Source organism: Nelumbo nucifera, chromosome 5, assembly GCF_055504915.1.
Source record: "Nelumbo nucifera cultivar China Antique chromosome 5, China Antique-T2T, whole genome shotgun sequence".
Taxonomy (NCBI): Eukaryota; Viridiplantae; Streptophyta; class Magnoliopsida; order Proteales; family Nelumbonaceae; genus Nelumbo; species Nelumbo nucifera.
Window position 1 is genome coordinate 65547934 of NC_142653.1, and position 5420 is coordinate 65553353.

Here is a 5420-nt window from a genome sequence, read left to right on the forward strand (position 1 = left end):
CTCATTTTTCGGTTTTCAAAGATTTGAATTAATCCTTTGATAGTGACTCCATCCTTCATGGGTAAGGCACCAAACTGAAAGGCTTTGGGTCGAAAAGGTTGAGAGAGTGAAGGTGTTAGGAACCCCGCTCTCTAAGTTAGTATAGCAGCCCACTACGGGAGTAATTCTGGCTCAAATTCTGGCAAAACACAAGGTAACAAGATTACTCAAAACTTCTGAAATCTGGTGAAAATGTTCCCAACTTCGCCCAAAATTGATTTGCAGTGATGTTAACAGGTCCTAGAACAAAGAAATTGAACTTATTATGCAAAATGAAAAATGGATAGAAAAAGAAATGTTCATAAAAAGGATTTTTTTAGCATAGTTGAGTAATCTAATAAATGGTCACTTCTATTATTTTCATTAGAGAGCATTGGCAACATGTCCAAAACCTTCAGCTTAACCTCATTTGGTACTTTTCTTTCTTACATTCCTCTTTTTTTTTTCATCCTAAGGAGCATTGAACCTCAAGGAATAGATACTATATGCATGAAACAATATGACGAGAAACCAGTGTATGTGAGTGTGTGCCATGGTGGAGTGAATGAGATCCATGAAAACATGATATGAATGACATGGCTAAGGTAGGGTAGAACCTATCAAGTAAGAAACCTAGGGTTGTTTAGTAGGTACGAAGAAGTATAGAATTGAAAGGTAAGATCAATGAAAAGATGATTATTTCACTTTATTAAGAAACCTTATTTTATTTTATTATACTGGTCGAACCCAAGCGCCACTGCCCAGGCTACCTATGTACCCCTTGTGAGGGATCAGACCGAGCGTAGTTTAGGTTATTTACAACCTCGAATATAAGGAAGATGAAAAAGGAACACAAAAAACACATGATGAAAACCCGCTGTGAGCTCTGGGAAGCTCATGGCCAGCTTAAAGAGTTGGAGTCGCCACCCATTTTTTAGAGGAAATGGGCCCTCATTTTTGGGTTTGCAACGATTTGAATTAATCCTTTGATAGTGACTCCATCCTCCATGGGTAAGGCACTGAACCGAAAGGTTTTGGGTCCAAAAGATTGGGAGAGTGAAGATGTTAGGCACCCCTCTCTCCAAGCTGCTATAGCAGCCCACTACGGGAGTAATTCGGGCTCAAATTCTGGCAAAACACGAGCTAACATGATTTCTTAAAGCTTCTAAAATATGGCGAAAACATTCCCAACTTTGCCCAAAATTGATTTGAGGTGATGTTATCGGATCCTAGGCTAAAGAAGTTGAACTTATTAAGCAAAATGAAAAATTGATGGAAAAAGAGATGGTGAAAAGATGAATTCATAACAAAGGATTTTTTTAGCATAGTCGAGTAATCTAATAAATGGTTACTTCTATTAATTTCATTAGAGAGCATTGACAACATGTCCAAAACCTTTGTCTTAACCTCATTTGGTTCTTTTCTTTCTTACATTCCTCTTTTTTTTTTTATCCTAAGGAGCATTGAACCTCGAAGAGTAGATACCATATGTATGAAACAATATGACGAGAAACCAGTGTATGTGTGTGTGTGCCATTGGTGGAGTGAATGAGATCCATGAAAACATGTTATGAATGACATGGCTAAGCTATGGTAGAACCTATCAAGTAAGAAACCTAGGGTTGTTTAGTAGGTATGAAGAAGTATAGAATTGAAAGGTAAGATCAATGAAAGGATGATTATTTCACTTTATTAAGAAACCTTATTTTTATTTTATTATCCTGGTTGAACCCAAGCGCCAATGTCCAGGTTACCAATATACCCCTTGTGAGGGATCAGACTAAGTGTAGTTTGGGTTATTTACAACCTTGAGTATAAGCAAGATGAAAAGGGAACACAAAAACACATGATGAAAACCTACTGTGAGCTTCGGGAAGCTCATGGCTAGCTCAAAGAGTAATTCGGGCCACTACGGGAAGGTGTTAGGCACCACTCTCTCCAAGTTGCTATAGCAGCCCACTACGGGAGTAATTCGGGCTCAAATTTTGTCAAAACATGAGCTAATAGGATTGCTCAAAGCTTCTGAAATCTGGTGAAAATGTTCACAACTTCGCCCAAAATTGATTTGAGGTGATGTTATCGGGTCCTAAGTATTGTTTTCCTTAAGACTCTTGCCTCTCTACCTCTTTTTATCAATCTGGAGGATGTTGGGAATGCAAGTTTCCCAGGATTTCAGGGGCTTTAAGTAACCTGAAACTAAATTAAAAGCAAAGAGATGGGGGATAAGAGGCTTACCTCTCATGTACAACCTTGAAACCAACTTTTCAGCAACTGAAAAGACTTCAATGAAACTTGAGCAAGGTAGAAGCTAGGATGAGCGCTTATGGTGTTAGGTCTGGAAAGTAGGGGATGAGACTTGAGCCTAGCTTCAGGGATTTTGGGATTTCCAGTAGAATGGGGTGTTATAAAAGTTGAAAAACTGCCTTCCCTCCTCAAGCTCAAGTTGGGCCTCTATTTATAGAGAAAATGGAGGGAGATGGGTCTGAAACTCGTCCAGCTATAGTGTCTGCGACTCAGTAGAGATTTTTCATCGAAATAGGCAAGGATTTTGAGAGAGAGGGGCTTGCATTTGACCCTTCTTTCTTTTTGAAATAAATTTTCTCAAATTTGGGTGGTTTCTTATGGGTTTCATGCGTCCAATGAGGGATTGGGGCATGCCAGACGTTGTAGTCCCGTATTTGGGGCTGACACTGGCAAAAAGCATAAATTTGATGAACTTTTAAAAGTGGTTTCATCCTTTCTTAAGTTTAAGTGGGGGGTTGTTTGGTATTTTGAGCTCTTTAAGCCTATTAGGCCCAAATTCATTGGTCCAGGTGTTTTAATGGGGTTATGTAAGGAACTGACGTCAGTCCCCTCCCACTTAAGATACTAGGTTGGACAGCTGATGTGGCGATTCAATATGGTACGTCAAAATGGTATCTTTCTAGTTTATCGGTCAAATGGATGAATTTGGTCATGAAATTTGGCATGCTAGGGTTTTTTGGGTCTTTGAACATAGTGGTGATGTTTGATTGTACAAATGGGGTTGGAATGATTGAAATCTATGGCTGACAAGTTTGGATCAATAAGATTTTCCAAAACAGAATCTTTATTTGATGAAGGGTCAAACAGGGGAATTTTGGGATGGAATTTGGTGGGTAGGCATTTTTGAACATGATGAATCTGATGGAATTGATGGATCTTTAATCAAAATTGTAGATTGACTAGTTTAATTCAGATCACGGTCTTATGGTTTTACAATCAATGAGAGGGTCCAAAATAGAATCTTACCTTTTCAACGGTCAAATGAAAGTGTTTGGCCATGAAATTTGACATGCTAGGGTTCTTTGGGTCTCTGAACATGATGGTGGGGTCTGATTGATGCTAGGGTTCTTTGTAACATGTGAGTTTTTAATCAATAAGATTCCGCCAAAACAGAATTAAGGCTTGATGTTGGGTCAAAAGAGGGAATTTTGGGATAAAACTTAGTGGGTAGGTATGGATTGGGATTATGAAGCTGTTGGAAGGGTTTGATCATGTTAGGTATGTACAGATCATGGGTTTTAGGTTCGAGGAACGTCATAGTATTAAACTCGTCGATGTTGGCTAAATCCAAGAATTTAGGGTTGAAATCTTGTGTGATTGTTTGTTTGAGGGTTTTGTTTCACGTGATGGAGTTTGATCAGGGATCAAGTATGGCGATGTGGCATAATCAAGACCATCGAAAATTTTGATAATTTTTTTTTGAATTTGATATTTTTTATCTTTGGTGATGGTCTTTGATTTTTTTTATTTTTGGATTTTATTATTGTCACTCTTTTTTTTTGGAAGAATGTTGCAGGTGCATAACCTTAGAAGAGGTGTGAGATCAATGTTAACTTTATCTAGTCGTGAGCCTTTACATAACCTTGGTCTAACTTTAGTTCCACTGTAATTCTCGGAAATTAGGAGGTGTATCAAATACTGAAGTAAGGTTTTTTAGAGAACTAAAGGAGAAGACTTTGCACTCATACAAATAAAGGAGAGAACCTACTAACGATAGGATTTCCTAACCTACTAATAAGTTGGACTCCTATTTTTTCCTTTTCTTTTTTTTCTTTTTTACCCTTTTTGTCCTCAGTGCCCTGATCTGGGTTTTCACTAAGCTTGGGTGTCGCCTAATTGTTGTTCACCGGAGCCATTATTGGTTTTCATCCAAGCCGATGAAATTGGATCTTGCCATGACTTAATGCTTTTACTCAGAGCACCCTTTCGAGTTTTCACTCTACCCTTTCAAAATGTGCGATTACTTGTTATTTCTCTCCACTTGCCCCTTCCCCCATCATTACCACAAGGGGATGGGGAGATGCTTTCTTTGTCATCTGATTCCATGTTCCTATTTTTATCTTTGATTACGGAGGTCTTAGTACTAGGACGAAATGTGGCTAAGGCTCCAAGGTAGGTGGGTTACTAGCACCACTTGGCTCATGATTTACCAGGAAGTTGAAATTCTTAAAACCCTTTTCTTCCCTTTTTTTATCTCTCTCTCTTTTCTTTTTCTCCATCATCAATTTTCCTTTTCGTCATCTCCCTCTCTTTTTTTTACTTTCTTTTTTTTCTCTTCGTTGCTTCTTCCTTTAATTCCTTCTTCCCCTTTTCATTTGTTTTGCATTACTTTCAAGGAGTGCTAGTATCCAAATATTGGGACATTCAAGGAAAACAACAAAAGATTGCCTCCCTTCATTTCATTGATAACAATAGATACATGGAATGGATTACAAATTAAGCAAAGTACCTTTTCACTAGATCTAAGTTGACTGGCTCTGGGAGGTCTTCATCATTTATTCTGTTGAGTATTAGTGCTCCTCCAGATAACCTCTTTTTAATAATGTAAGGGCCTTCATAGGTGGGAGTGAACTTGCCCCTTGTTTTCAGTTAATTCGAAATAGTTCTTCTGAGCACTAATTCGCCCGACTGCACATCTTGGGGCCATACCCTCTTGTTGAATGCATGTGCCATTCACCTTTGATAGGCTTGAGTATGGGCCATAGCTCTCAGTCGTACTTCATCTAAGAACGCTAATTGCTCATAACGTGCTTGGACCCAATCTGTCTCTGGGATCTCTGACTCTAGTATCACATGCAGAGATGGAACTTTCACTTTTGCTGGTAGGACTGCCTTTGTGCCATACACTAAAGAATATGGTGTTGCCCTAGTTGAGGTCCTAACTGACGTGTGGTAAGCCAAGAGAGCATATGGTAGCATGTCCTGCCAAGACTTGTTGTTGGAGATCAAGGTGCTGGCCAAATGGCTCAAGCTAATATTCCCAAATATTCTCAAGATCCTTTGCAAGGAATTGGTGGGCCAATGACTAGGGAAAGGACAAAGAGGATGAAAGAGGCTTTACAAGGCTTAATCATGAAAGTGCATGACAAAGAGGCTGT